The sequence below is a fragment of the Rhinoderma darwinii genome, chromosome 3 (assembly GCF_050947455.1).
Source record: "Rhinoderma darwinii isolate aRhiDar2 chromosome 3, aRhiDar2.hap1, whole genome shotgun sequence".
NCBI lineage: Eukaryota > Metazoa > Chordata > Amphibia > Anura > Rhinodermatidae > Rhinoderma > Rhinoderma darwinii.
In genome coordinates this window covers 377,484,540-377,509,013 of record NC_134689.1, presented here as the reverse complement: position 1 = coordinate 377,509,013, position 24,474 = coordinate 377,484,540, and the positions used below count along the sequence as shown (strand labels likewise).

At 51.3% G+C, this 24,474-nt stretch overlaps 50 non-coding genes across 50 annotated transcripts; all 50 read left to right on the top strand.

The window, feature by feature from the left end:
• Positions 1-11: 11 nt before the first annotated feature.
• On the top strand, positions 12-152 carry LOC142751223 (U4 spliceosomal RNA). The gene has a single exon (XR_012882778.1). It is a non-coding gene; the product is annotated as a U4 spliceosomal RNA (small nuclear RNA).
• Positions 153-507: 355 nt separating this feature from the next.
• On the top strand, positions 508-648 carry LOC142751222 (U4 spliceosomal RNA). The gene has a single exon (XR_012882777.1). It is a non-coding gene; the product is annotated as a U4 spliceosomal RNA (small nuclear RNA).
• Positions 649-1,003: 355 nt separating this feature from the next.
• LOC142751313 (U4 spliceosomal RNA) lies at positions 1,004-1,144 on the top strand. The gene has a single exon (XR_012882866.1). It is a non-coding gene; the product is annotated as a U4 spliceosomal RNA (small nuclear RNA).
• A 355-nt stretch (positions 1,145-1,499) lies between these two features.
• On the top strand, positions 1,500-1,640 carry LOC142751302 (U4 spliceosomal RNA). The gene has a single exon (XR_012882855.1). It is a non-coding gene; the product is annotated as a U4 spliceosomal RNA (small nuclear RNA).
• A 355-nt stretch (positions 1,641-1,995) lies between these two features.
• On the top strand, positions 1,996-2,136 carry LOC142751221 (U4 spliceosomal RNA). The gene has a single exon (XR_012882776.1). It is a non-coding gene; the product is annotated as a U4 spliceosomal RNA (small nuclear RNA).
• Positions 2,137-2,491: 355 nt separating this feature from the next.
• LOC142751220 (U4 spliceosomal RNA) lies at positions 2,492-2,632 on the top strand. Its single transcript, XR_012882775.1, has one exon. It is a non-coding gene; the product is annotated as a U4 spliceosomal RNA (small nuclear RNA).
• Positions 2,633-2,987: 355 nt separating this feature from the next.
• LOC142751218 (U4 spliceosomal RNA) lies at positions 2,988-3,128 on the top strand. Its single transcript, XR_012882773.1, has one exon. It is a non-coding gene; the product is annotated as a U4 spliceosomal RNA (small nuclear RNA).
• Positions 3,129-3,482: 354 nt separating this feature from the next.
• On the top strand, positions 3,483-3,623 carry LOC142751217 (U4 spliceosomal RNA). The gene has a single exon (XR_012882771.1). It is a non-coding gene; the product is annotated as a U4 spliceosomal RNA (small nuclear RNA).
• Positions 3,624-3,978: 355 nt separating this feature from the next.
• LOC142751216 (U4 spliceosomal RNA) lies at positions 3,979-4,119 on the top strand. Its single transcript, XR_012882770.1, has one exon. It is a non-coding gene; the product is annotated as a U4 spliceosomal RNA (small nuclear RNA).
• A 355-nt stretch (positions 4,120-4,474) lies between these two features.
• LOC142751314 (U4 spliceosomal RNA) lies at positions 4,475-4,614 on the top strand. The gene has a single exon (XR_012882867.1). It is a non-coding gene; the product is annotated as a U4 spliceosomal RNA (small nuclear RNA).
• A 355-nt stretch (positions 4,615-4,969) lies between these two features.
• Positions 4,970-5,110, top strand: LOC142751215 (U4 spliceosomal RNA). The gene has a single exon (XR_012882769.1). It is a non-coding gene; the product is annotated as a U4 spliceosomal RNA (small nuclear RNA).
• A 355-nt stretch (positions 5,111-5,465) lies between these two features.
• On the top strand, positions 5,466-5,606 carry LOC142751214 (U4 spliceosomal RNA). Its single transcript, XR_012882768.1, has one exon. It is a non-coding gene; the product is annotated as a U4 spliceosomal RNA (small nuclear RNA).
• A 355-nt stretch (positions 5,607-5,961) lies between these two features.
• LOC142751213 (U4 spliceosomal RNA) lies at positions 5,962-6,102 on the top strand. The gene has a single exon (XR_012882767.1). It is a non-coding gene; the product is annotated as a U4 spliceosomal RNA (small nuclear RNA).
• Positions 6,103-6,457: 355 nt separating this feature from the next.
• LOC142751319 (U4 spliceosomal RNA) lies at positions 6,458-6,597 on the top strand. The gene has a single exon (XR_012882872.1). It is a non-coding gene; the product is annotated as a U4 spliceosomal RNA (small nuclear RNA).
• Positions 6,598-6,952: 355 nt separating this feature from the next.
• LOC142751212 (U4 spliceosomal RNA) lies at positions 6,953-7,093 on the top strand. The gene has a single exon (XR_012882766.1). It is a non-coding gene; the product is annotated as a U4 spliceosomal RNA (small nuclear RNA).
• A 355-nt stretch (positions 7,094-7,448) lies between these two features.
• On the top strand, positions 7,449-7,589 carry LOC142751211 (U4 spliceosomal RNA). Its single transcript, XR_012882765.1, has one exon. It is a non-coding gene; the product is annotated as a U4 spliceosomal RNA (small nuclear RNA).
• A 355-nt stretch (positions 7,590-7,944) lies between these two features.
• On the top strand, positions 7,945-8,085 carry LOC142751210 (U4 spliceosomal RNA). Its single transcript, XR_012882764.1, has one exon. It is a non-coding gene; the product is annotated as a U4 spliceosomal RNA (small nuclear RNA).
• A 355-nt stretch (positions 8,086-8,440) lies between these two features.
• Positions 8,441-8,581, top strand: LOC142751209 (U4 spliceosomal RNA). Its single transcript, XR_012882763.1, has one exon. It is a non-coding gene; the product is annotated as a U4 spliceosomal RNA (small nuclear RNA).
• A 355-nt stretch (positions 8,582-8,936) lies between these two features.
• Positions 8,937-9,077, top strand: LOC142751207 (U4 spliceosomal RNA). Its single transcript, XR_012882761.1, has one exon. It is a non-coding gene; the product is annotated as a U4 spliceosomal RNA (small nuclear RNA).
• Positions 9,078-9,432: 355 nt separating this feature from the next.
• LOC142751206 (U4 spliceosomal RNA) lies at positions 9,433-9,573 on the top strand. Its single transcript, XR_012882760.1, has one exon. It is a non-coding gene; the product is annotated as a U4 spliceosomal RNA (small nuclear RNA).
• A 355-nt stretch (positions 9,574-9,928) lies between these two features.
• Positions 9,929-10,069, top strand: LOC142751205 (U4 spliceosomal RNA). The gene has a single exon (XR_012882759.1). It is a non-coding gene; the product is annotated as a U4 spliceosomal RNA (small nuclear RNA).
• A 355-nt stretch (positions 10,070-10,424) lies between these two features.
• Positions 10,425-10,565, top strand: LOC142751204 (U4 spliceosomal RNA). The gene has a single exon (XR_012882758.1). It is a non-coding gene; the product is annotated as a U4 spliceosomal RNA (small nuclear RNA).
• Positions 10,566-10,920: 355 nt separating this feature from the next.
• LOC142751203 (U4 spliceosomal RNA) lies at positions 10,921-11,061 on the top strand. Its single transcript, XR_012882757.1, has one exon. It is a non-coding gene; the product is annotated as a U4 spliceosomal RNA (small nuclear RNA).
• Positions 11,062-11,416: 355 nt separating this feature from the next.
• LOC142751201 (U4 spliceosomal RNA) lies at positions 11,417-11,557 on the top strand. Its single transcript, XR_012882756.1, has one exon. It is a non-coding gene; the product is annotated as a U4 spliceosomal RNA (small nuclear RNA).
• Positions 11,558-11,912: 355 nt separating this feature from the next.
• Positions 11,913-12,053, top strand: LOC142751294 (U4 spliceosomal RNA). Its single transcript, XR_012882847.1, has one exon. It is a non-coding gene; the product is annotated as a U4 spliceosomal RNA (small nuclear RNA).
• A 355-nt stretch (positions 12,054-12,408) lies between these two features.
• Positions 12,409-12,549, top strand: LOC142751200 (U4 spliceosomal RNA). Its single transcript, XR_012882755.1, has one exon. It is a non-coding gene; the product is annotated as a U4 spliceosomal RNA (small nuclear RNA).
• Positions 12,550-12,904: 355 nt separating this feature from the next.
• LOC142751199 (U4 spliceosomal RNA) lies at positions 12,905-13,045 on the top strand. The gene has a single exon (XR_012882754.1). It is a non-coding gene; the product is annotated as a U4 spliceosomal RNA (small nuclear RNA).
• A 355-nt stretch (positions 13,046-13,400) lies between these two features.
• Positions 13,401-13,541, top strand: LOC142751198 (U4 spliceosomal RNA). Its single transcript, XR_012882753.1, has one exon. It is a non-coding gene; the product is annotated as a U4 spliceosomal RNA (small nuclear RNA).
• Positions 13,542-13,896: 355 nt separating this feature from the next.
• LOC142751298 (U4 spliceosomal RNA) lies at positions 13,897-14,037 on the top strand. The gene has a single exon (XR_012882851.1). It is a non-coding gene; the product is annotated as a U4 spliceosomal RNA (small nuclear RNA).
• Positions 14,038-14,392: 355 nt separating this feature from the next.
• LOC142751267 (U4 spliceosomal RNA) lies at positions 14,393-14,533 on the top strand. The gene has a single exon (XR_012882821.1). It is a non-coding gene; the product is annotated as a U4 spliceosomal RNA (small nuclear RNA).
• Positions 14,534-14,888: 355 nt separating this feature from the next.
• LOC142751266 (U4 spliceosomal RNA) lies at positions 14,889-15,029 on the top strand. Its single transcript, XR_012882820.1, has one exon. It is a non-coding gene; the product is annotated as a U4 spliceosomal RNA (small nuclear RNA).
• Positions 15,030-15,384: 355 nt separating this feature from the next.
• LOC142751197 (U4 spliceosomal RNA) lies at positions 15,385-15,525 on the top strand. Its single transcript, XR_012882752.1, has one exon. It is a non-coding gene; the product is annotated as a U4 spliceosomal RNA (small nuclear RNA).
• A 355-nt stretch (positions 15,526-15,880) lies between these two features.
• Positions 15,881-16,021, top strand: LOC142751293 (U4 spliceosomal RNA). Its single transcript, XR_012882846.1, has one exon. It is a non-coding gene; the product is annotated as a U4 spliceosomal RNA (small nuclear RNA).
• A 355-nt stretch (positions 16,022-16,376) lies between these two features.
• Positions 16,377-16,517, top strand: LOC142751195 (U4 spliceosomal RNA). Its single transcript, XR_012882750.1, has one exon. It is a non-coding gene; the product is annotated as a U4 spliceosomal RNA (small nuclear RNA).
• Positions 16,518-16,872: 355 nt separating this feature from the next.
• Positions 16,873-17,013, top strand: LOC142751297 (U4 spliceosomal RNA). The gene has a single exon (XR_012882850.1). It is a non-coding gene; the product is annotated as a U4 spliceosomal RNA (small nuclear RNA).
• Positions 17,014-17,368: 355 nt separating this feature from the next.
• LOC142751194 (U4 spliceosomal RNA) lies at positions 17,369-17,509 on the top strand. Its single transcript, XR_012882749.1, has one exon. It is a non-coding gene; the product is annotated as a U4 spliceosomal RNA (small nuclear RNA).
• A 355-nt stretch (positions 17,510-17,864) lies between these two features.
• On the top strand, positions 17,865-18,005 carry LOC142751292 (U4 spliceosomal RNA). Its single transcript, XR_012882845.1, has one exon. It is a non-coding gene; the product is annotated as a U4 spliceosomal RNA (small nuclear RNA).
• Positions 18,006-18,360: 355 nt separating this feature from the next.
• LOC142751193 (U4 spliceosomal RNA) lies at positions 18,361-18,501 on the top strand. The gene has a single exon (XR_012882748.1). It is a non-coding gene; the product is annotated as a U4 spliceosomal RNA (small nuclear RNA).
• Positions 18,502-18,856: 355 nt separating this feature from the next.
• LOC142751296 (U4 spliceosomal RNA) lies at positions 18,857-18,997 on the top strand. The gene has a single exon (XR_012882849.1). It is a non-coding gene; the product is annotated as a U4 spliceosomal RNA (small nuclear RNA).
• Positions 18,998-19,352: 355 nt separating this feature from the next.
• Positions 19,353-19,493, top strand: LOC142751274 (U4 spliceosomal RNA). The gene has a single exon (XR_012882827.1). It is a non-coding gene; the product is annotated as a U4 spliceosomal RNA (small nuclear RNA).
• A 355-nt stretch (positions 19,494-19,848) lies between these two features.
• LOC142751265 (U4 spliceosomal RNA) lies at positions 19,849-19,989 on the top strand. The gene has a single exon (XR_012882819.1). It is a non-coding gene; the product is annotated as a U4 spliceosomal RNA (small nuclear RNA).
• A 355-nt stretch (positions 19,990-20,344) lies between these two features.
• Positions 20,345-20,485, top strand: LOC142751192 (U4 spliceosomal RNA). The gene has a single exon (XR_012882747.1). It is a non-coding gene; the product is annotated as a U4 spliceosomal RNA (small nuclear RNA).
• A 355-nt stretch (positions 20,486-20,840) lies between these two features.
• LOC142751275 (U4 spliceosomal RNA) lies at positions 20,841-20,981 on the top strand. Its single transcript, XR_012882828.1, has one exon. It is a non-coding gene; the product is annotated as a U4 spliceosomal RNA (small nuclear RNA).
• Positions 20,982-21,309: 328 nt separating this feature from the next.
• LOC142751289 (U4 spliceosomal RNA) lies at positions 21,310-21,450 on the top strand. Its single transcript, XR_012882842.1, has one exon. It is a non-coding gene; the product is annotated as a U4 spliceosomal RNA (small nuclear RNA).
• Positions 21,451-21,805: 355 nt separating this feature from the next.
• LOC142751191 (U4 spliceosomal RNA) lies at positions 21,806-21,946 on the top strand. Its single transcript, XR_012882746.1, has one exon. It is a non-coding gene; the product is annotated as a U4 spliceosomal RNA (small nuclear RNA).
• Positions 21,947-22,301: 355 nt separating this feature from the next.
• Positions 22,302-22,442, top strand: LOC142751190 (U4 spliceosomal RNA). The gene has a single exon (XR_012882745.1). It is a non-coding gene; the product is annotated as a U4 spliceosomal RNA (small nuclear RNA).
• Positions 22,443-22,797: 355 nt separating this feature from the next.
• On the top strand, positions 22,798-22,938 carry LOC142751172 (U4 spliceosomal RNA). The gene has a single exon (XR_012882727.1). It is a non-coding gene; the product is annotated as a U4 spliceosomal RNA (small nuclear RNA).
• A 355-nt stretch (positions 22,939-23,293) lies between these two features.
• Positions 23,294-23,434, top strand: LOC142751295 (U4 spliceosomal RNA). The gene has a single exon (XR_012882848.1). It is a non-coding gene; the product is annotated as a U4 spliceosomal RNA (small nuclear RNA).
• A 355-nt stretch (positions 23,435-23,789) lies between these two features.
• LOC142751315 (U4 spliceosomal RNA) lies at positions 23,790-23,930 on the top strand. Its single transcript, XR_012882868.1, has one exon. It is a non-coding gene; the product is annotated as a U4 spliceosomal RNA (small nuclear RNA).
• Positions 23,931-24,231: 301 nt separating this feature from the next.
• LOC142751189 (U4 spliceosomal RNA) lies at positions 24,232-24,372 on the top strand. The gene has a single exon (XR_012882744.1). It is a non-coding gene; the product is annotated as a U4 spliceosomal RNA (small nuclear RNA).
• Positions 24,373-24,474: the final 102 nt, after the last annotated feature.

Sequence of the window (24,474 nt, the reverse complement as noted above, 5' to 3'; positions counted from 1 at the left end):
TGAGCTTCTTTAGCTTTGCGCAGTGGCAGTATCATAGCCCATGAGGTTTAACCGAGGCGTGATTATTGCTAGTTGAAAACTTTTCCCAATACCCCGCCATGATGACTTGAAATACAGTCAGCATCGGCAATTTTTGCTGGTCTCTCTGGAGACTTTATCTACCGTGTGACCAACAGAAGGATTGGGAGTGCAGATGGCTTTGTTGTCCCCCAGCGCGGAAGGTTTATCTGTTCCAGAAACTGAAGCCCGAGCCCACTTTTCCCTTTGACTGATGGACATCCCCCTGCAACACAGTCGCGTTCCGGCTATGTCTGCTGTCCTGAGGTTGGACATCCCCCTGCAACACAGTCGCGTTCCGGCTATGTCTGCTGTCCTGAGGTCTTGGTCTGCCAAATCCCCCAGGATGCCTTGCAGTAGCGGCACAAGGGAGGAGTCAGTTTTGTTTAGCCACGGCTTAAATTAGCTCTTCCTGGGAGGCATGGATATGTCTGCCACCTGAGCTTCTTTAGCTTTGCGCAGTGGCAGTATCATAGCCCATGAGGTTTAACCGAGGCGTGATTATTGCTAGTTGAAAACTTTTCCCAATACCCCGCCATGATGACTTGAAATACAGTCAGCATCGGCAATTTTTGCTGGTCTCTCTGGAGACTTTATCTACCGTGTGAACAACAGAAGGATTGGGAGTGCAGATGGCTTTGTTGTCCCCCAGCGCGGAAGGTTTATCTGTTCCAGAAACTGAAGCCCGAGCCCACTTTTCCCTTTGACTGATGGACATCCCCCTGCAACACAGTCGCGTTCCGGCTATGTCTGCTGTCCTGAGGTTGGACATCCCCCTGCAACACAGTCGCGTTCCGGCTATGTCTGCTGTCCTGAGGTCTTGGTCTGCCAAATCCCCCAGGATGCCTTGCAGTAGCGGCACAAGGGAGGAGTCAGTTTTGTTTAGCCACGGCTTAAATGAGCTCTTCCTGGGAGGCATGGATATGTCTGCCACCTGAGCTTCTTTAGCTTTGCGCAGTGGCAGTATCATAGCCCATGAGGTTTAACCGAGGCGTGATTATTGCTAGTTGAAAACTTTTCCCAATACCCCGCCATGATGACTTGAAATACAGTCAGCATCTGCAATTTTTGCTGGTCTCTCTGGAGACTTTATCTACCGTGTGAACAACAGAAGGATTGGGAGTGCAGATGGCTTTGTTGTCCCCCAGCGCGGAAGGTTTATCTGTTCCAGAAACTGAAGCCCGAGCCCACTTTTCCCTTTGACTGATGGACATCCCCCTGCAACACAGTCGCGTTCCGGCTATGTCTGCTGTCCTGAGGTTGGACATCCCCCTGCAACACAGTCGCGTTCCGGCTATGTCTGCTGTCCTGAGGTCTTGGTCTGCCAAATCCCCCAGGATGCCTTGCAGTAGCGGCACAAGGGAGGAGTCAGTTTTGTTTAGCCACGGCTTAAATTAGCTCTTCCTGGGAGGCATGGATATGTCTGCCACCTGAGCTTCTTTAGCTTTGCGCAGTGGCAGTATCATAGCCCATAAGGTTTAACCGAGGCGTGATTATTGCTAGTTGAAAACTTTTCCCAATACCCCGCCATGATGACTTGAAATACAGTCAGCATCGGCAATTTTTGCTGGTCTCTCTGGAGACTTTATCTACCGTGTGAACAACAGAAGGATTGGGAGTGCAGATGGCTTTGTTGTCCCCCAGCGCGGAAGGTTTATCTGTTCCAGAAACTGAAGCCCGAGCCCACTTTTCCCTTTGACTGATGGACATCCCCCTGCAACACAGTCGCGTTCCGGCTATGTCTGCTGTCCTGAGGTTGGACATCCCCCTGCAACACAGTCGCGTTCCGGCTATGTCTGCTGTCCTGAGGTCTTGGTCTGCCAAATCCCCCAGGATGCCTTGCAGTAGCGGCACAAGGGAGGAGTCAGTTTTGTTTAGCCACGGCTTAAATTAGCTCTTCCTGGGAGGCATGGATATGTCTGCCACCTGAGCTTCTTTAGCTTTGCGCAGTGGCAGTATCATAGCCCATGAGGTTTAACCGAGGCGTGATTATTGCTAGTTGAAAACTTTTCCCAATACCCCGCCATGATGACTTGAAATACAGTCAGCATCGGCAATTTTTGCTGGTCTCTCTGGAGACTTTATCTACCGTGTGAACAACAGAAGGATTGGGAGTGCAGATGGCTTTGTTGTCCCCCAGCGCGGAAGGTTTATCTGTTCCAGAAACTGAAGCCCGAGCCCACTTTTCCCTTTGACTGATGGACATCCCCCTGCAACACAGTCGCGTTCCGGCTATGTCTGCTGTCCTGAGGTTGGACATCCCCCTGCAACACAGTCGCGTTCCGGCTATGTCTGCTGTCCTGAGGTCTTGGTCTGCCAAATCCCCCAGGATGCCTTGCAGTAGCGGGACAAGGGAGGAGTCAGTTTTGTTTAGCCACGGCTTAAATTAGCTCTTCCTGGGAGGCATGGATATGTCTGCCACCTGAGCTTCTTTAGCTTTGCGCAGTGGCAGTATCATAGCCCATGAGGTTTAACCGAGGCGTGATTATTGCTAGTTGAAAACTTTTCCCAATACCCCGCCATGATGACTTGAAATACAGTCAGCATCGGCAATTTTTGCTGGTCTCTCTGGAGACTTTATCTACCGTGTGAACAACAGAAGGATTGGGAGTGCAGATGGCTTTGTTGTCCCCCAGCGCGGAAGGTTTATCTGTTCCAGAAACTGAAGCCCGAGCCCACTTTTCCCTTTGACTGATGGACATCCCCCTGCAACACAGTCGCGTTCCGGCTATGTCTGCTGTCCTGAGGTTGGACATCCCCCTGCAACACAGTCGCGTTCCGGCTATGTCTGCTGTCCTGAGGTCTTGGTCTGCCAAATCCCCCAGGATGCCTTGCAGTAGCGGCACAAGGGAGGAGTCAGTTTTGTTTAGCCACGGCTTAAATTAGCTCTTCCTGGGAGGCATGGATATGTCTGCCACCTGAGCTTCTTTAGCTTTGCGCAGTGGCAGTATCATAGCCCATGAGGTTTAACCGAGGCGTGATTATTGCTAGTTGAAAACTTTTCCCAATACCCCGCCATGATGACTTGAAATACAGTCAGCATCGGCAATTTTTGCTGGTCTCTCTGGAGACTTTATCTGCCGTGTGAACAACAGAAGGATTGGGAGTGCAGATGGCTTTGTTGTCCCCCAGCGCGGAAGGTTTATCTGTTCCAGAAACTGAAGCCCGAGCCCACTTTTCCCTTTGACTGATGGACATCCCCCTGCAACACAGTCGCGTTCCGGCTATGTCTGCTGTCCTGAGGTTGGACATCCCCTGCAACACAGTCGCGTTCCGGCTATGTCTGCTGTCCTGAGGTCTTGGTCTGCCAAATCCCCCAGGATGCCTTGCAGTAGCGGCACAAGGGAGGAGTCAGTTTTGTTTAGCCACGGCTTAAATTAGCTCTTCCTGGGAGGCATGGATATGTCTGCCACCTGAGCTTCTTTAGCTTTGCGCAGTGGCAGTATCATAGCCCATGAGGTTTAACCGAGGCGTGATTATTGCTAGTTGAAAACTTTTCCCAATACCCCGCCATGATGACTTGAAATACAGTCAGCATCGGCAATTTTTGCTGGTCTCTCTGGAGACTTTATCTACTGTGTGAACAACAGAAGGATTAGGAGTGCAGATGGCTTTGTTGTCCCCCAGCGCGGAAGGTTTATCTGTTCTTGAAACTGAAGCCCGAGCCCACTTTTCCCTTTGACTGATGGACATCCCCCTGCAACACAGTCGCGTTCCGGCTATGTCTGCTGTCCTGAGGTTGGACATCCCCCTGCAACACAGTCGCGTTCCGGCTATGTCTGCTGTCCTGAGGTCTTGGTCTGCCAAATCCCCCAGGATGCCTTGCAGTAGCGGCACAAGGGAGGAGTCAGTTTTGTTTAGCCACGGCTTAAATTAGCTCTTCCTGGGAGGCATGGATATGTCTGCCACCTGAGCTTCTTTAGCTTTGCGCAGTGGCAGTATCATAGCCCATGAGGTTTAACCGAGGCGTGATTATTGCTAGTTGAAAACTTTTCCCAATACCCCGCCATGATGACTTGAAATACAGTCAGCATCGGCAATTTTTGCTGGTCTCTCTGGAGACTTTATCTACCGTGTGAACAACAGAAGGATTGGGAGTGCAGATGGCTTTGTTGTCCCCCAGCGCGGAAGGTTTATCTGTTCCAGAAACTGAAGCCCGAGCCCACTTTTCCCTTTGACTGATGGACATCCCCCTGCAACACAGTCGCGTTCCGGCTATGTCTGCTGTCCTGAGGTTGGACATCCCCCTGCAACACAGTCGCGTTCCGGCTATGTCTGCTGTCCTGAGGTCTTGGTCTGCCAAATCCCCCAGGATGCCTTGCAGTAGCGGCACAAGGGAGGAGTCAGTTTTGTTTAGCCACGGCTTAAATTAGCTCTTCCTGGGAGGCATGGATATGTCTGCCACCTGAGCTTCTTTAGCTTTGCGCAGTGGCAGTATCATAGCCCATGAGGTTTAACCGAGGCGTGATTATTGCTAGTTGAAAACTTTTCCCAATACCCCGCCATGATGACTTGAAATACAGTCAGCATCGCAATTTTTGCTGGTCTCTCTGGAGACTTTATCTACCGTGTGAACAACAGAAGGATTGGGAGTGCAGATGGCTTTGTTGTCCCCCAGCGCGGAAGGTTTATCTGTTCCAGAAACTGAAGCCCGAGCCCACTTTTCCCTTTGACTGATGGACATCCCCCTGCAACACAGTCGCGTTCCGGCTATGTCTGCTGTCCTGAGGTTGGACATCCCCCTGCAACACAGTCGCGTTCCGGCTATGTCTGCTGTCCTGAGGTCTTGGTCTGCCAAATCCCCCAGGATGCCTTGCAGTAGCGGCACAAGGGAGGAGTCAGTTTTGTTTAGCCACGGCTTAAATTAGCTCTTCCTGGGAGGCATGGATATGTCTGCCACCTGAGCTTCTTTAGCTTTGCGCAGTGGCAGTATCATAGCCCATGAGGTTTAACCGAGGCGTGATTATTGCTAGTTGAAAACTTTTCCCAATACCCCGCCATGATGACTTGAAATACAGTCAGCATCGGCAATTTTTGCTGGTCTCTCTGGAGACTTTATCTACTGTGTGAACAACAGAAGGATTAGGAGTGCAGATGGCTTTGTTGTCCCCCAGCGCGGAAGGTTTATCTGTTCTTGAAACTGAAGCCCGAGCCCACTTTTCCCTTTGACTGATGGACATCCCCCTGCAACACAGTCGCGTTCCGGCTATGTCTGCTGTCCTGAGGTTGGACATCCCCCTGCAACACAGTCGCGTTCCGGCTATGTCTGCTGTCCTGAGGTCTTGGTCTGCCAAATCCCCCAGGATGCCTTGCAGTAGCGGCACAAGGGAGGAGTCAGTTTTGTTTAGCCACGGCTTAAATTAGCTCTTCCTGGGAGGCATGGATATGTCTGCCACCTGAGCTTCTTTAGCTTTGCGCAGTGGCAGTATCATAGCCCATGAGGTTTAACCGAGGCGTGATTATTGCTAGTTGAAAACTTTTCCCAATACCCCGCCATGATGACTTGAAATACAGTCAGCATCGGCAATTTTTGCTGGTCTCTCTGGAGACTTTATCTACCGTGTGAACAACAGAAGGATTGGGAGTGCAGATGGCTTTGTTGTCCCCCAGCGCGGAAGGTTTATCTGTTCCAGAAACTGAAGCCCGAGCCCACTTTTCCCTTTGACTGATGGACATCCCCCTGCAACACAGTCGCGTTCCGGCTATGTCTGCTGTCCTGAGGTTGGACATCCCCCTGCAACACTGTCGCGTTCCGGCTATGTCTGCTGTCCTGAGGTCTTGGTCTGCCAAATCCCCCAGGATGCCTTGCAGTAGCGGCACAAGGGAGGAGTCAGTTTTGTTTAGCCACGGCTTAAATTAGCTCTTCCTGGGAGGCATGGATATGTCTGCCACCTGAGCTTCTTTAGCTTTGCGCAGTGGCAGTATCATAGCCCATGAGGTTTAACCGAGGCGTGATTATTGCTAGTTGAAAACTTTTCCCAATACCCCGCCATGATGACTTGAAATACAGTCAGCATCGGCAATTTTTGCTGGTCTCTCTGGAGACTTTATCTACCGTGTGAACAACAGAAGGATTGGGAGTGCAGATGGCTTTGTTGTCCCCCAGCGCGGAAGGTTTATCTGTTCCAGAAACTGAAGCCCGAGCCCACTTTTCCCTTTGACTGATGGACATCCCCCTGCAACACAGTCGCGTTCCGGCTATGTCTGCTGTCCTGAGGTTGGACATCCCCCTGCAACACAGTCGCGTTCCGGCTATGTCTGCTGTCCTGAGGTCTTGGTCTGCCAAATCCCCCAGGATGCCTTGCAGTAGCGGCACAAGGGAGGAGTCAGTTTTGTTTAGCCACGGCTTAAATTAGCTCTTCCTGGGAGGCATGGATATGTCTGCCACCTGAGCTTCTTTAGCTTTGCGCAGTGGCAGTATCATAGCCCATGAGGTTTAACCGAGGCGTGATTATTGCTAGTTGAAAACTTTTCCCAATACCCTGCCATGATGACTTGAAATACAGTCAGCATCGCAATTTTTGCTGGTCTCTCTGGAGACTTTATCTACCGTGTGAACAACAGAAGGATTGGGAGTGCAGATGGCTTTGTTGTCCCCCAGCGCGGAAGGTTTATCTGTTCCAGAAACTGAAGCCCGAGCCCACTTTTCCCTTTGACTGATGGACATCCCCCTGCAACACAGTCGCGTTCCGGCTATGTCTGCTGTCCTGAGGTTGGACATCCCCCTGCAACACAGTCGCGTTCCGGCTATGTCTGCTGTCCTGAGGTCTTGGTCTGCCAAATCCCCCAGGATGCCTTGCAGTAGCGGCACAAGGGAGGAGTCAGTTTTGTTTAGCCACGGCTTAAATTAGCTCTTCCTGGGAGGCATGGATATGTCTGCCACCTGAGCTTCTTTAGCTTTGCGCAGTGGCAGTATCATAGCCCATGAGGTTTAACCGAGGCGTGATTATTGCTAGTTGAAAACTTTTCCCAATACCCCGCCATGATGACTTGAAATACAGTCAGCATCGGCAATTTTTGCTGGTCTCTCTGGAGACTTTATCTACCGTGTGAACAACAGAAGGATTGGGAGTGCAGATGGCTTTGTTGTCCCCCAGCGCGGAAGGTTTATCTGTTCCAGAAACTGAAGCCCGAGCCCACTTTTCCCTTTGACTGATGGACATCCCCCTGCAACACAGTCGCGTTCCGGCTATGTCTGCTGTCCTGAGGTTGGACATCCCCCTGCAACACAGTCGCGTTCCGGCTATGTCTGCTGTCCTGAGGTCTTGGTCTGCCAAATCCCCCAGGATGCCTTGCAGTAGCGGCACAAGGGAGGAGTCAGTTTTGTTTAGCCACGGCTTAAATTAGCTCTTCCTGGGAGGCATGGATATGTCTGCCACCTGAGCTTCTTTAGCTTTGCGCAGTGGCAGTATCATAGCCCATGAGGTTTAACCGAGGCGTGATTATTGCTAGTTGAAAACTTTTCCCAATACCCCGCCATGATGACTTGAAATACAGTCAGCATCGGCAATTTTTGCTGGTCTCTCTGGAGACTTTATCTACCGTTTGAACAACAGAAGGATTGGGAGTGCAGATGGCTTTGTTGTCCCCCAGCGCGGAAGGTTTATCTGTTCCAGAAACTGAAGCCCGAGCCCACTTTTCCCTTTGACTGATGGACATCCCCCTGCAACACAGTCGCGTTCCGGCTATGTCTGCTGTCCTGAGGTTGGACATCCCCCTGCAACACAGTCGCGTTCCGGCTATGTCTGCTGTCCTGAGGTCTTGGTCTGCCAAATCCCCCAGGATGCCTTGCAGTAGCGGCACAAGGGAGGAGTCAGTTTTGTTTAGCCACGGCTTAAATTAGCTCTTCCTGGGAGGCATGGATATGTCTGCCACCTGAGCTTCTTTAGCTTTGCGCAGTGGCAGTATCATAGCCCATGAGGTTTAACCGAGGCGTGATTATTGCTAGTTGAAAACTTTTCCCAATACCCCGCCATGATGACTTGAAATACAGTCAGCATCGGCAATTTTTGCTGGTCTCTCTGGAGACTTTATCTACTGTGTGAACAACAGAAGGATTGGGAGTGCAGATGGCTTTGTTGTCCCCCAGCGCGGAAGGTTTATCTGTTCTTGAAACTGAAGCCCGAGCCCACTTTTCCCTTTGACTGATGGACATCCCCCTGCAACACAGTCGCGTTCCGGCTATGTCTGCTGTCCTGAGGTTGGACATCCCCCTGCAACACAGTCGCGTTCCGGCTATGTCTGCTGTCCTGAGGTCTTGGTCTGCCAAATCCCCCAGGATGCCTTGCAGTAGCGGCACAAGGGAGGAGTCAGTTTTGTTTAGCCACGGCTTAAATTAGCTCTTCCTGGGAGGCATGGATATGTCTGCCACCTGAGCTTCTTTAGCTTTGCGCAGTGGCAGTATCATAGCCCATGAGGTTTAACCGAGGCGTGATTATTGCTAGTTGAAAACTTTTCCCAATACCCCGCCATGATGACTTGAAATACAGTCAGCATCGGCAATTTTTGCTGGTCTCTCTGGAGACTTTATCTACCGTGTGAACAACAGAAGGATTGGGAGTGCAGATGGCTTTGTTGTCCCCCAGCGCAGAAGGTTTATCTGTTCCAGAAACTGAAGCCCGAGCCCACTTTTCCCTTTGACTGATGGACATCCCCCTGCAACACAGTCGCGTTCCGGCTATGTCTGCTGTCCTGAGGTTGGACATCCCCCTGCAACACAGTCGCGTTCCGGCTATGTCTGCTGTCCTGAGGTCTTGGTCTGCCAAATCCCCCAGGATGCCTTGCAGTAGCGGCACAAGGGAGGAGTCAGTTTTGTTTAGCCACGGCTTAAATGAGCTCTTCCTGGGAGGCATGGATATGTCTGCCACCTGAGCTTCTTTAGCTTTGCGCAGTGGCAGTATCATAGCCCATGAGGTTTAACCGAGGCGTGATTATTGCTAGTTGAAAACTTTTCCCAATACCCCGCCATGATGACTTGAAATACAGTCAGCATCGGCAATTTTTGCTGGTCTCTCTGGAGACTTTATCTACCGTGTGAACAACAGAAGGATTGGGAGTGCAGATGGCTTTGTTGTCCCCCAGCGCGGAAGGTTTATCTGTTCCAGAAACTGAAGCCCGAGCCCACTTTTCCCTTTGACTGATGGACATCCCCCTGCAACACAGTCGCGTTCCGGCTATGTCTGCTGTCCTGAGGTTGGACATCCCCCTGCAACACCGTCGCGTTCCGGCTATGTCTGCTGTCCTGAGGTCTTGGTCTGCCAAATCCCCCAGGATGCCTTGCAGTAGCGGCACAAGGGAGGAGTCAGTTTTGTTTAGCCACGGCTTAAATTAGCTCTTCCTGGGAGGCATGGATATGTCTGCCACCTGAGCGTCTTTAGCTTTGCGCAGTGGCAGTATCATAGCCCATGAGGTTTAACCGAGGCGTGATTATTGCTAGTTGAAAACTTTTCCCAATACCCCGCCATGATGACTTGAAATACAGTCAGCATCGGCAATTTTTGCTGGTCTCTCTGGAGACTTTATCTACCGTGTGAACAACAGAAGGATTGGGAGTGCAGATGGCTTTGTTGTCCCCCAGCGCGGAAGGTTTATCTGTTCCAGAAACTGAAGCCCGAGCCCACTTTTCCCTTTGACTGATGGACATCCCCCTGCAACACAGTCGCGTTCCGGCTATGTCTGCTGTCCTGAGGTTGGACATCCCCCTGCAACACAGTCGCGTTCCGGCTATGTCTGCTGTCCTGAGGTCTTGGTCTGCCAAATCCCCCAGGATGCCTTGCAGTAGCGGCACAAGGGAGGAGTCAGTTTTGTTTAGCCACGGCTTACATTAGCTCTTCCTGGGAGGCATGGATATGTCTGCCACCTGAGCTTCTTTAGCTTTGCGCAGTGGCAGTATCATAGCCCATGAGGTTTAACCGAGGCGTGATTATTGCTAGTTGAAAACTTTTCCCAATACCCCGCCATGATGACTTGAAATACAGTCAGCATCGGCAATTTTTGCTGGTCTCTCTGGAGACTTTATCTACCGTGTGAACAACAGAAGGATTGGGAGTGCAGATGGCTTTGTTGTCCCCCAGCGCGGAAGGTTTATCTGTTCCAGAAACTGAAGCCCGAGCCCACTTTTCCCTTTGACTGATGGACATCCCCCTGCAACACAGTCGCGTTCCGGCTATGTCTGCTGTCCTGAGGTTGGACATCCCCCTGCAACACAGTCGCGTTCCGGCTATGTCTGCTGTCCTGAGGTCTTGGTCTGCCAAATCCCCCAGGATGCCTTGCAGTAGCGGCACAAGGGAGGAGTCAGTTTTGTTTAGCCACGGCTTAAATTAGCTCTTCCTGGGAGGCATGGATATGTCTGCCACCTGAGCTTCTTTAGCTTTGCGCAGTGGCAGTATCATAGCCCATGAGGTTTAACCGAGGCGTGATTATTGCTAGTTGAAAACTTTTCCCAATACCCCGCCATGATGACTTGAAATACAGTCAGCATCGGCAATTTTTGCTGGTCTCTCTGGAGACTTTATCTACCGTGTGAACAACAGAAGGATTGGGAGTGCAGATGGCTTTGTTGTCCCCCAGCGCGGAAGGTTTATCTGTTCCAGAAACTGAAGCCCGAGCCCACTTTTCCCTTTGACTGATGGACATCCCCCTGCAACACAGTCGCGTTCCGGCTATGTCTGCTGTCCTGAGGTTGGACATCCCCCTGCAACACAGTCGCGTTCCGGCTATGTCTGCTGTCCTGAGGTCTTGGTCTGCCAAATCCCCCAGGATGCCTTGCAGTAGCGGCACAAGGGAGGAGTCAGTTTTGTTTAGCCACGGCTTAAATTAGCTCTTCCTGGGAGGCATGGATATGTCTGCCACCTGAGCTTCTTTAGCTTTGCGCAGTGGCAGTATCATAGCCCATGAGGTTTAACCGAGGCGTGATTATTGCTAGTTGAAAACTTTTCCCAATACCCCGCCATGATGACTTGAAATACAGTCAGCATCGGCAATTTTTGCTGGTCTCTCTGGAGACTTTATCTACCGTGTGAACAACAGAAGGATTGGGAGTGCAGATGGCTTTGTTGTTCCCCAGCGCGGAAGGTTTATCTGTTCCAGAAACTGAAGCCCGAGCCCACTTTTCCCTTTGACTGATGGACATCCCCCTGCAACACAGTCGCGTTCCGGCTATGTCTGCTGTCCTGAGGTTGGACATCCCCCTGCAACACAGTCGCGTTCCGGCTATGTCTGCTGTCCTGAGGTCTTGGTCTGCCAAATCCCCCAGGATGCCTTGCAGTAGCGGCACAAGGGAGGAGTCAGTTTTGTTTAGCCACGGCTTAAATGAGCTCTTCCTGGGAGGCATGGATATGTCTGCCACCTGAGCTTCTTTAGCTTTGCGCAGTGGCAGTATCATAGCCCATGAGGTTTAACCGAGGCGTGATTATTGCTAGTTGAAAACTTTTCCCAATACCCCGCCATGATGACTTGAAATACAGTCAGCATCGGCAATTTTTGCTGGTCTCTCTGGAGACTTTATCTACCGTGTGAACAACAGAAGGATTGGGAGTGCAGATGGCTTTGTTGTCCCCCAGCGCGGAAGGTTTATCTGTTCCAGAAACTGAAGCCCGAGCCCACTTTTCCCTTTGACTGATGGACATCCCCCTGCAACACAGTCGCGTTCCGGCTATGTCTGCTGTCCTGAGGTTGGACATCCCCCTGCAACACAGTCGCGTTCCGGCTATGTCTGCTGTCCTGAGGTCTTGGTCTGCCAAATCCCCCAGGATGCCTTGCAGTAGCGGCACAAGGGAGGAGTCAGTTTTGTTTAGCCACGGCTTAAATTAGCTCTTCCTGGGAGGCATGGATATGTCTGCCACCTGAGCTTCTTTAGCTTTGCACAGTGGCAGTATCATAGCCCATGAGGTTTAACCGAGGCGTGATTATTGCTAGTTGAAAACTTTTCCCAATACCCCGCCATGATGACTTGAAATACAGTCAGCATCGGCAATTTTTGCTGGTCTCTCTGGAGACTTTATCTACCGTGTGAACAACAGAAGGATTGGGAGTGCAGATGGCTTTGTTGTCCCCCAGCGCGGAAGGTTTATCTGTTCCAGAAACTGAAGCCCGAGCCCACTTTTCCCTTTGACTGATGGACATCCCCCTGCAACACAGTCGCGTTCCGGCTATGTCTGCTGTCCTGAGGTTGGACATCCCCCTGCAACACAGTCGCGTTCCGGCTATGTCTGCTGTCCTGAGGTCTTGGTCTGCCAAATCCCCCAGGATGCCTTGCAGTAGCGGCACAAGGGAGGAGTCAGTTTTGTTTAGCCACGGCTTAAATTAGCTCTTCCTGGGAGGCATGGATATGTCTGCCACCTGAGCGTCTTTAGCTTTGCGCAGTGGCAGTATCATAGCCCATGAGGTTTAACCGAGGCGTGATTATTGCTAGTTGAAAACTTTTCCCAATACCCCGCCATGATGACTTGAAATACAGTCAGCATCGGCAATTTTTGCTGGTCTCTCTGGAGACTTTATCTACCGTGTGAACAACAGAAGGATTGGGAGTGCAGATGGCTTTGTTGTCCCCCAGCGCGGAAGGTTTATCTGTTCCAGAAACTGAAGCCCGAGCCCACTTTTCCCTTTGACTGATGGACATCCCCCTGCAACACAGTCGCGTTCCGGCTATGTCTGCTGTCCTGAGGTTGGACATCCCCCTGCAACACAGTCGCGTTCCGGCTATGTCTGCTGTCCTGAGGTCTTGGTCTGCCAAATCCCCCAGGATGCCTTGCAGTAGCGGCACAAGGGAGGAGTCAGTTTTGTTTAGCCACGGCTTACATTAGCTCTTCCTGGGAGGCATGGATATGTCTGCCACCTGAGCTTCTTTAGCTTTGCGCAGTGGCAGTATCATAGCCCATGAGGTTTAACCGAGGCGTGATTATTGCTAGTTGAAAACTTTTCCCAATACCCCGCCATGATGACTTGAAATACAGTCAGCATCGGCAATTTTTGCTGGTCTCTCTGGAGACTTTATCTACCGTGTGAACAACAGAAGGATTGGGAGTGCAGATGGCTTTGTTGTCCCCCAGCGCGGAAGGTTTATCTGTTCCAGAAACTGAAGCCCGAGCCCACTTTTCCCTTTGACTGATGGACATCCCCCTGCAACACAGTCGCGTTCCGGCTATGTCTGCTGTCCTGAGGTTGGACATCCCCCTGCAACACAGTCGCGTTCCGGCTATGTCTGCTGTCCTGAGGTCTTGGTCTGCCAAATCCCCCAGGATGCCTTGCAGTAGCGGCACAAGGGAGGAGTCAGTTTTGTTTAGCCACGGCTTACATTAGCTCTTCCTGGGAGGCATGGATATGTCTGCCACCTGAGCTTCTTTAGCTTTGCGCAGTGGCAGTATCATAGCCCATGAGGTTTAACCGAGGCGTGATTATTGCTAGTTGAAAACTTTTCCCAATACCCCGCCATGATGACTTGAAATACAGTCAGCATCGGCAATTTTTGCTGGTCTCTCTGGAGACTTTATCTACCGTGTGAACAACAGAAGGATTGGGAGTGCAGATGGCTTTGTTGTCCCCCAGCGCGGAAGGTTTATCTGTTCCAGAAACTGAAGCCCGAGCCCACTTTTCCCTTTGACTGATGGACATCCCCCTGCAACACAGTCGCGTTCCGGCTATGTCTGCTGTCCTGAGGTTGGACATCCCCCTGCAACACAGTCGCGTTCCGGCTATGTCTGCTGTCCTGAGGTCTTGGTCTGCCAAATCCCCCAGGATGCCTTGCAGTAGCGGCACAAGGGAGGAGTCAGTTTTGTTTAGCCACGGCTTAAATTAGCTCTTCCTGGGAGGCATGGATATGTCTGCCACCTGAGCTTCTTTAGCTTTGCGCAGTGGCAGTATCATAGCCCATGAGGTTTAACCGAGGCGTGATTATTGCTAGTTGAAAACTTTTCCCAATACCCCGCCATGATTACTTGAAATACAGTCAGCATCGGCAATTTTTGCTGGTCTCTCTGGAGACTTTATCTACCGTGTGAACAACAGAAGGATTGGGAGTGCAGATGGCTTTGTTGTCCCCCAGCGCGGAAGGTTTATCTGTTCCAGAAACTGAAGCCCGAGCCCACTTTTCCCTTTGACTGATGGACATCCCCCTGCAACACAGTCGCGTTCCGGCTAGGTCTGCTGTCCTGAGGTTGGACATCCCCCTGCAACACAGTCGCGTTCCGGCTATGTCTGCTGTCCTGAGGTCTTGGTCTGCCAAATCCCCCAGGATGCCTTGCAGTAGCGGCACAAGGGAGGAGTCAGTTTTGTTTAGCCACGGCTTAAATTAGCTCTTCCTGGGAGGCATGGATATGTCTGCCACCTGAGCTTCTTTAGCTTTGCGCTGTGGCAGTATCATAGCCCATGAGGTTTAACCGAGGCGTGATTATTGCTAGTTGAAAACTTTTCCCAATACCCCGCCATGATGACTTGAAATACAGTCAGCATCGGCAATTTTTGCTGGTCTCTCTGGAGACTTTATCTACCGTGTGAACAACAGAAGGATTGGGAGTGCAGATGGCTTTGTTGTCCCCCAGCGCGGAAGGTTTATCTGTTCCAGAAACTGAAGCCCGAGCCCACTTTTCCCTTTGACTGATGGACATCCCCCTGCAACACAGTCGCGTTGCGGCTATGTCTGCTGTCCTGAGGTTGGACATCCCCCTGCAACACAGTCGCGTTCCGGCTATGTCTGCTGTCCTGAGGTCTTGGTCTGCCAAATCCCCCAGGATGCCTTGCAGTAGCGGCACAAGGGAGGAGTCAGTTTTGTTTAGCCACGGCTTAAATTAGCTCTTCCTGGGAGGCATGGATATGTCTGCCACCTGAGCTTCTTTAGCTTTGCGCAGCGGCAGTATCATAGCCCATGAGGTTTAACCGAGGCGTGATTATTGCTAGTTGAAAACTTTTCCCAATACCCCGCCATGATGACTTGAAATACAGTCAGCATCGGCAATTTTTGCTGGTCTCTCTGGAGACTTTATCTACCGTGTGAACAACAGAAGGATTGGGAGTGCAGATGGCTTTGTTGTCCCCCAGCGTGGAAGGTTTATCTGTTCCAGAAACTGAAGCCCGAGCCCACTTTTCCCTTTGACTGATGGACATCCCCCTGCAACACAGTCGCGTTCCGGCTATGTCTGCTGTCCTGAGGTTGGACATCCCCCTGCAACACAGTCGCGTTCCGGCTATGTCTGCTGTCCTGAGGTCTTGGTCTGCCAAATCCCCCAGGATGCCTTGCAGTAGCGGCACAAGGGAGGAGTCAGTTTTGTTTAGCCACGGCTTAAATTAGCTCTTCCTGGGAGGCATGGATATGTCTGCCACCTGAGCTTCTTTAGCTTTGCGCAGTGGCAGTATCATAGCCCATGAGGTTTAACCGAGGCGTGATTATTGCTAGTTGAAAACTTTTCCCAATACCCCGCCATGATGACTTGAAATACAGTCAGCATCGGCAATTTTTGCTGGTCTCTCTGGAGACTTTATCTACCGTGTGAACAACAGAAGGATTGGGAGTGCAGATGGCTTTGTTGTCCCCCAGCGCGGAAGGTTTATCTGTTCCAGAAACTGAAGCCCGAGCCCACTTTTCCCTTTGACTGATGGACATCCCCCTGCAACACAGTCGCGTTCCGGCTATGTCTGCTGTCCTGAGGTTGGACATCCCCCTGCAACACAGTCGCGTTCCGGCTATGTCTGCTGTCCTGAGGTCTTGGTTTGCCAAATCCCCCAGGATGCCTTGCAGTAGCGGCACAAGGGAGGAGTCAGTTTTGTTTAGCCACGGCTTAAATTAGCTCTTCCTGGGAGGCATGGATATGTCTGCCACCTGAGCTTCTTTAGCTTTGCACAGTGGCAGTATCATAGCCCATGAGGTTTAACCGAGGCGTGATTATTGCTAGTTGAAAACTTTTCCCAATACCCCGCCATGATGACTTGAAATACAGTCAGCATCGGCAATTTTTGCTGGTCTCTCTGGAGACTTTATCTACCGTGTGAACAACAGAAGGATTGGGAGTGCAGATGGCTTTGTTGTCCCCCAGCGCGGAAGGTTTATCTGTTCCAGAAACTGAAGCCCGAGCCCACTTTTCCCTTTGACTGATGGACATCCCCCTGCAACACAGTCGCGTTCCGGCTATGTCTGCTGTCCTGAGGTTGGACATCCCCCTGCAACACAGTCGCGTTCCGGCTATGTCTGCTGTCCTGAGGTCTTGGTCTGCCAAATCCCCCAGGATGCCTTGCAGTAGCGGCACAAGGGAGGAGTCAGTTTTGTTTAGCCACGGCTTAAATTAGCTCTTCCTGGGAGGCATGGATATGTCTGCCACCTGAGCGTCTTTAGCTTTGCGCAGTGGCAGTATCATAGCCCATGAGGTTTAACCGAGGCGTGATTATTGCTAGTTGAAAACTTTTCCCAATACCCCGCCATGATGACTTGAAATACAGTCAGCATCGGCAATTTTTGCTGGTCTCTCTGGAGACTTTATCTACCGTGTGAACAACAGAAGGATTGGGAGTGCAGATGGCTTTGTTGTCCCCCAGCGCGGAAGGTTTATCTGTTCCAGAAACTGAAGCCCGAGCCCACTTTTCCCTTTGACTGATGGACATCCCCCTGCAACACAGTCGCGTTCCGGCTATGTCTGCTGTCCTGAGGTTGGACATCCCCCTGCAACACAGTCGCGTTCCGGCTATGTCTGCTGTCCTGAGGTCTTGGTCTGCCAAATCCCCCAGGATGCCTTGCAGTAGCGGCACAAGGGAGGAGTCAGTTTTGTTTAGCCACGGCTTAAATTAGCTCTTCCTGGGAGGCATGGATATGTCTGCCACCTGAGCTTCTTTAGCTTTGCGCAGTGGCAGTATCATAGCCCATGAGGTTTAACCGAGGCGTGATTATTGCTAGTTGAAAACTTTTCCCAATACCCCGCCATGATTACTTGAAATACAGTCAGCATCGGCAATTTTTGCTGGTCTCTCTGGAGACTTTATCTACCGTGTGAACAACAGAAGGATTGGGAGTGCAGATGGCTTTGTTGTCCCCCAGCGCGGAAGGTTTATCTGTTCCAGAAACTGAAGCCCGAGCCCACTTTTCCCTTTGACTGATGGACATCCCCCTGCAACACAGTCGCGTTGCGGCTATGTCTGCTGTCCTGAGGTTGGACATCCCCCTGCAACACAGTCGCGTTCCGGCTATGTCTGCTGTCCTGAGGTCTTGGTCTGCCAAATCCCCCAGGATGCCTTGCAGTAGCGGCACAAGGGAGGAGTCAGTTTTGTTTAGCCACGGCTTAAATTAGCTCTTCCTGGGAGGCATGGATATGTCTGCCACCTGAGCTTCTTTAGCTTTGCGCAGTGGCAGTATCATAGCCCATGAGGTTTAACCGAGGCGTGATTATTGCTAGTTGAAAACTTTTCCCAATACCCCGCCATGATGACTTGAAATACAGTCAGCATCGGCAATTTTTGCTGGTCTCTCTGGAGACTTTATCTACCGTGTGAACAACAGAAGGATTGGGAGTGCAGATGGCTTTGTTGTCCCCCAGCGCGGAAGGTTTATCTGTTCCAGAAACTGAAGCCCGAGCCCACTTTTCCCTTTGACTGATGGACATCCCCCTGCAACACAGTCGCGTTCCGGCTATGTCTGCTGTCCTGAGGTTGGACATCCCCCTGCAACACAGTCGCGTTCCGGCTATGTCTGCTGTCCTGAGGTCTTGGTCTGCCAAATCCCCCAGGATGCCTTGCAGTAGCGGCACAAGGGAGGAGTCAGTTTTGTTTAGCCACGGCTTAAATTAGCTCTTCCTGGGAGGCATGGATATGTCTGCCACCTCAGCTTCTTTAGCTTTGCACAGTGGCAGTATCATAGCCCATGAGGTTTAACCGAGGCGTGATTATTGCTAGTTGAAAACTTTTCCCAATACCCCGCCATGATGACTTGAAATACAGTCAGCATCGGCAATTTTTGCTGGTCTCTCTGGAGACTTTATCTACCGTGTGAACAACAGAAGGATTGGGAGTGCAGATGGCTTTGTTGTCCCCCAGCGCGGAAGGTTTATCTGTTCCAGAAACTGAAGCCCGAGCCCACTTTTCCCTTTGACTGATGGACATCCCCCTGCAACACAGTCGCGTTCCGGCTATGTCTGCTGTCCTGAGGTTGGACATCCCCCTGCAACACAGTCGCGTTCCGGCTATGTCTGCTGTCCTGAGGTCTTGGTCTGCCAAATCCCCCAGGATGCCTTGCAGTAGCGGCACAAGGGAGGAGTCAGTTTTGTTTAGCCACGGCTTAAATTAGCTCTTCCTGGGAGGCATGGATATGTCTGCCACCTGAGCGTCTTTAGCTTTGCGCAGTGGCAGTATCATAGCCCATGAGGTTTAACCGAGGCGTGATTATTGCTAGTTGAAAACTTTTCCCAATACCCCGCCATGATGACTTGAAATACAGTCAGCATCGGCAATTTTTGCTGGTCTCTCTGGAGACTTTATCTACCGTGTGAACAACAGAAGGATTGGGAGTGCAGATGGCTTTGTTGTCCCCCAGCGCGGAAGGTTTATCTGTTCCAGAAACTGAAGCCCGAGCCCACTTTTCCCTTTGACTGATGGACATCCCCCTGCAACACAGTCGCGTTCCGGCTATGTCTGCTGTCCTGAGGTTGGACATCCCCCTGCAACACAGTCGCGTTCCGGCTATGTCTGCTGTCCTGAGGTCTTGGTCTGCCAAATCCCCCAGGATGCCTTGCAGTAGCGGCACAAGGGAGGAGTCAGTTTTGTTTAGCCACGGCTTACATTAGCTCTTCCTGGGAGGCATGGATATGTCTGCCACCTGAGCTTCTTTAGCTTTGCGCAGTGGCAGTATCATAGCCCATGAGGTTTAACCGAGGCGTGATTATTGCTAGTTGAAAACTTTTCCCAATACCCCGCCATGATTACTTGAAATACAGTCAGCATCGGCAATTTTTGCTGGTCTCTCTGGAGACTTTATCTACCGTGTGAACAACAGAAGGATTGGGAGTGCAGATGGCTTTGTTGTCCCCCAGCGCGGAAGGTTTATCTGTTCCAGAAACTGAAGCCCGAGCCCACTTTTCCCTTTGACTGATGGACATCCCCCTGCAACACAGTCGCGTTCCGTCTAGGTCTGCTGTCCTGAGGTTGGACATCCCCCTGCAACACAGTCGCGTTCCGGCTATGTCTGCTGTCCTGAGGTCTTGGTCTGCCAAATCCCCCAGGATGCCTTGCAGTAGCGGCACAAGGGAGGAGTCAGTTTTGTTTAGCCACGGCTTAAATTAGCTCTTCCTGGGAGGCATGGATATGTCTGCCACCTGAGCTTCTTTAGCTTTGCGCTGTGGTAGTATCATAGCCCATGAGGTTTAACCGAGGCGTGATTATTGCTAGTTGAAAACTTTTCCCAATACCCCGCCATGATGACTTGAAATACAGTCAGCATCGGCAATTTTTGCTGGTCTCTCTGGAGACTTTATCTACCGTGTGAACAACAGAAGGATTGGGAGTGCAGATGGCTTTGTTGTCCCCCAGCGCGGAAGGTTTATCTGTTCCAGAAACTGAAGCCCGAGCCCACTTTTCCCTTTGACTGATGGACATCCCCCTGCAACACAGTCGCGTTGCGGCTATGTCTGCTGTCCTGAGGTTGGACATCCCCCTGCAACACAGTCGCGTTCCGGCTATGTCTGCTGTCCTGAGGTCTTGGTCTGCCAAATCCCCCAGGATGCCTTGCAGTAGCGGCACAAGGGAGGAGTCAGTTTTGTTTAGCCACGGCTTAAATTAGCTCTTCCTGGGAGGCATGGATATGTCTGCCACCTGAGCTTCTTTAGCTTTGCGCAGCGGCAGTATCATAGCCCATGAGGTTTAACCGAGGCGTGATTATTGCTAGTTGAAAACTTTTCCCAATACCCCGCCATGATGACTTGAAATACAGTCAGCATCGGCAATTTTTGCTGGTCTCTCTGGAGACTTTATCTACCGTGTGAACAACAGAAGGATTGGGAGTGCAGATGGCTTTGTTGTCCCCCAGCGTGGAAGGTTTATCTGTTCCAGAAACTGAAGCCCGAGCCCACTTTTCCCTTTGACTGATGGACATCCCCCTGCAACACAGTCGCGTTCCGGCTATGTCTGCTGTCCTGAGGTTGGACATCCCCCTGCAACACAGTCGCGTTCCGGCTATGTCTGCTGTCCTGAGGTCTTGGTCTGCCAAATCCCCCAGGATGCCTTGCAGTAGCGGCACAAGGGAGGAGTCAGTTTTGTTTAGCCACGGCTTAAATTAGCTCTTCCTGGGAGGCATGGATATGTCTGCCACCTGAGCTTCTTTAGCTTTGCGCAGTGGCAGTATCATAGCCCATGAGGTTTAACCGAGGCGTGATTATTGCTAGTTGAAAACTTTTCCCAATACCCCGCCATGATGACTTGAAATACAGTCAGCATCGGCAATTTTTGCTGGTCTCTCTGGAGACTTTATCTACCGTGTGAACAACAGAAGGATTGGGAGTGCAGATGGCTTTGTTGTCCCCCAGCGCGGAAGGTTTATCTGTTCCAGAAACTGAAGCCCGAGCCCACTTTTCCCTTTGACTGATGGACATCCCCCTGCAACACAGTCGCGTTCCGGCTATGTCTGCTGTCCTGAGGTTGGACATCCCCCTGCAACACAGTCGCGTTCCGGCTATGTCTGCTGTCCTGAGGTCTTGGTCTGCCAAATCCCCCAGGATGCCTTGCAGTAGCGGCACAAGGGAGGAGTCAGTTTTGTTTAGCCACGGCTTAAATTAGCTCTTCCTGGGAGGCATGGATATGTCTGCCACCTGAGCTTCTTCAGTTTTGCGCAGTGGCAGTATCATAGCCCATGAGGTTTAACCGAGGCGTGATTATTGCTAGTTGAAAACTTTTCCCAATACCCCGCCATGATGACTTGAAATACAGTCAGCATCGGCAATTTTTGCTGGTCTCTCTGGAGACTTTATCTACCGTGTGAACAACAGAAGGATTGGGAGTGCAGATGGCTTTGTTGCCCCCCAGCGCGGAAGGTTTATATGTTCCAGAAACTGAAGCCCGAGCCCACTTTTCCCTTTGACTGATGGACATCCCCCTGCAACACAGTCGCGTTCCGGCTATGTCTGCTGTCCTGAGGTTGGACATCCCCCTGCAACACAGTCGCGTTCCGGCTATGTCTGCTGTCCTGAGGTCTTGCAGTAGCGGCACAAGGGAGGAGTCAGTTTTGTTTAGCCACGGCTTAAATTAGCTCTTCCTGGGAGGCATGGATATGTCTGCCACCTGAGCTTCTTTAGCTTTGCGCAGTGGCAGTATCATAGCCCATGAGGTTTAACTGAGGCGTGATTATTGCTAGTTGAAAACTTTTCCCAATACCCCGCCATGATGACTTGAAATACAGTCAGCATCGGCAATTTTTGCTGGTCTCTCTGGAGACTTTATCTACCGTGTGAACAACAGAAGGATTGGGAGTGCAGATGGCTTTGTTGTCCCCCAGCGCGGAAGGTTTATCTGTTCCAGAAACTGAAGCCCGAGCCCACTTTTCCCTTTGACTGATGGACATCCCCCTGCAACACAGTCGCATTCCGGCTATGTCTGCTGTCCTGAGGTTGGACATCCCCCTGCAACACAGTCGCGTTCCGGCTATGTCTGCTGTCCTGAGGTCTTGGTCTGCCAAATCCCCCAGGATGCCTTGCAGTAGCGGCACAAGGGAGGCGTCAGTTTTGTTTCGCCACGGCTTAAATTAGCTCTTCCTGGGAGGCATGGATATGTCTGCCACCTGAGCTTCTTTAGCTTTGCGCAGTGGCAGTATCATAGCCCATGAGGTTTAACCGAGGCGTGATTATTGCTAGTTGAAAACTTTTCCCAATACCCCGCCATGATGACTTGAAATACAGTCAGCATCGGCAATTTTTGCTGGTCTCTCTGGAGACTTTATCTACCGTGTGAACAACAGAAGGATTGGGAGTGCAGATGGCTTTGTTGTCCCCCAGCGCGGAAGGTTTATCTGTTCCAGAAACTGAAGCCGGAGCCCACTTTTCCCTTTGACTGATGGACATCCCCCTGCAACACAGTCGCGTTCCGGCTATGTCTGCTGTCCTGAGGTTGGACATCCCCCTGCAACACAGGCGCGTTCCGGCTATGTCTGCTGTCCTGAGGTCTTGGTCTGCCAAATCCCCCAGGATGCCTTGCAGTAGCGGCACAAGGGAGGAGTCAGTTTTGTTTAGCCACGGCTTAAATTAGCTCTTCCTGGGAGGCATGGATATGTCTGCCACCTGAGCTTCTTTAGCTTTGCGCAGTGGCAGTATCATAGCCCATGAGGTTTAACCGAGGCGTGATTATTGCTAGTTGAAAACTTTTCCCAATACCCCGCCATGATGACTTGAAATACAGTCAGCATCGGCAATTTTTGCTGGTCTCTCTGGAGACTTTATCTACCGTGTGAACAACAGAAGGATTGGGAGTGCAGATGGCTTTGTTGTCCCCCAGCGCGGAAGGTTTATCTGTTCCAGAAACTGAAGCCCGAGCCCACTTTTCCCTTTGACTGATGGACATCCCCCTGCAACACAGTCGCGTTCCGGCTATGTCTGCTGTCCTGAGGTTGGACATCCCCCTGCAACACAGTCGCGTTCCGGCTATGTCTGCTGTCCTGAGGTCTTGGTCTGCCAAATCCCCCAGGATGCCTTGCAGTAGCGGCACAAGGGAGGAGTCAGTTTTGTTTAGCCACGGCTTAAATTAGCTCTTCCTGGGAGGCATGGATATGTCTGCCACCTGAGCTTCTTTAGCTTTGCGCAGGGGCAGTATCATAGCCCATGAGGTTTAACCGAGGCGTGATTATTGCTAGTTGAAAACTTTTCCCAATACCCCGCCATGATGACTTGAAATACAGTCAGCATCGGCAATTTTTGCTGGTCTCTCTGGAGACTTTATCTACCGTGTGAACAACAGAAGGATTGGGAGTGCAGATGGCTTTGTTGTCCCCCAGCGCGGAAGGTTTATCTGTTCCAGAAACTGAAGCCCGAGCCCACTTTTCCCTTTGACTGATGGACATCCCCCTGCAACACAGTCGCGTTCCGGCTATGTCTGCTGTCCTGAGGTTGGACATCCCCCTGCAACACAGTCGCGTTCCGGCTATGTCTGCTGTCCTGAGGTCTTGGTCTGCCAAATCCCCCAGGATGCCTTGCAGTAGCGGCACAAGGGAGGAGACAGTTTTGTTTAGCCACGGCTTAAATTAGCTCTTCCTGGGAGGCATGGATATGTCTGCCACCTGAGCTTCTTTAGCTTTGCGCAGTGGCAGTATCATAGCCCATGAGGTTTAACCGAGGCGTGATTATTGCTAGTTGAAAACTTTTCCCAATACCCCACCATGATGACTTGAAATACAGTCAGCATCGGCAATTTTTGCTGGTCTCTCTGGAGACTTTATCTACCGTGTGAACAACAGAAGGATTGGGAGTGCAGATGGCTTTGTTGTCCCCCAGCGCGGAAGGTTTATCTGTTCCAGAAACTGAAGCCCGAGCCCACTTTTCCCTTTGACTGATGGACATCCCCCTGCAACACAGTCGCGTTCCGGCTATGTCTGCTGTCCTGAGGTTGGACATCCCCCTGCAACACAGTCGCGTTCCGGCTATGTCTGCTGTCCTGAGGTCTTGGTCTGCCAAATCCCCCAGGATGCCTTGCAGTAGCGGCACAAGGGAGGAGTCAGTTTTGTTTAGCCACGGCTTAAATTAGCTCTTCCTGGGAGGCATGGATATGTCTGCCACCTGAGCTTCTTTAGCTTTGCGCAGTGGCAGTATCATAGCCCATAAGGTTTAACCGAGGCGTGATTATTGCTAGTTGAAAACTTTTCTCAATACCCCGCCATGATGACTTGAAATACAGTCAGCATCGGCAATTTTTGCTGGTCTCTCTGGAGACTTTATCTACCGTGTGAACAACAGAAGGATTGGGAGTGCAGATGGCTTTGTTGTCCCCCAGCGCGGAAGGTTTATCTGTTCCAGAAACTGAAGCCCGAGCCCACTTTTCCCTTTGACTGATGGACATCCCCCTGCAACACAGTCGCGTTCCGGCTATGTCTGCTGTCCTGAGGTCTTGGTCTGCCAAATCCCCCAGGATGCCTTGCAGTAGCGGCACAAGGGAGGAGTCAGTTTTGTTTAGCCACGGCTTAAATTAGCTCTTCCTGGGAGGCATGGATATGTCTGCCACCTGAGCTTCTTTAGCTTTGCGCAGTGGCAGTATCATAGCCCATGAGGTTTAACCGAGGCGTGATTATTGCTAGTTGAAAACTTTTCCCAATACCCCGCCATGATGACTTGAAATACAGTCAGCATCGGCAATTTTTGCTGGTCTCTCTGGAGACTTTATCTACCGTGTGAACAACAGAAGGATTGGGAGTGCAGATGGCTTTGTTGTCCCCCCAGCGCAGAAGGTTTATCTGTTCCAGAAACTGAAGCCCGAGCC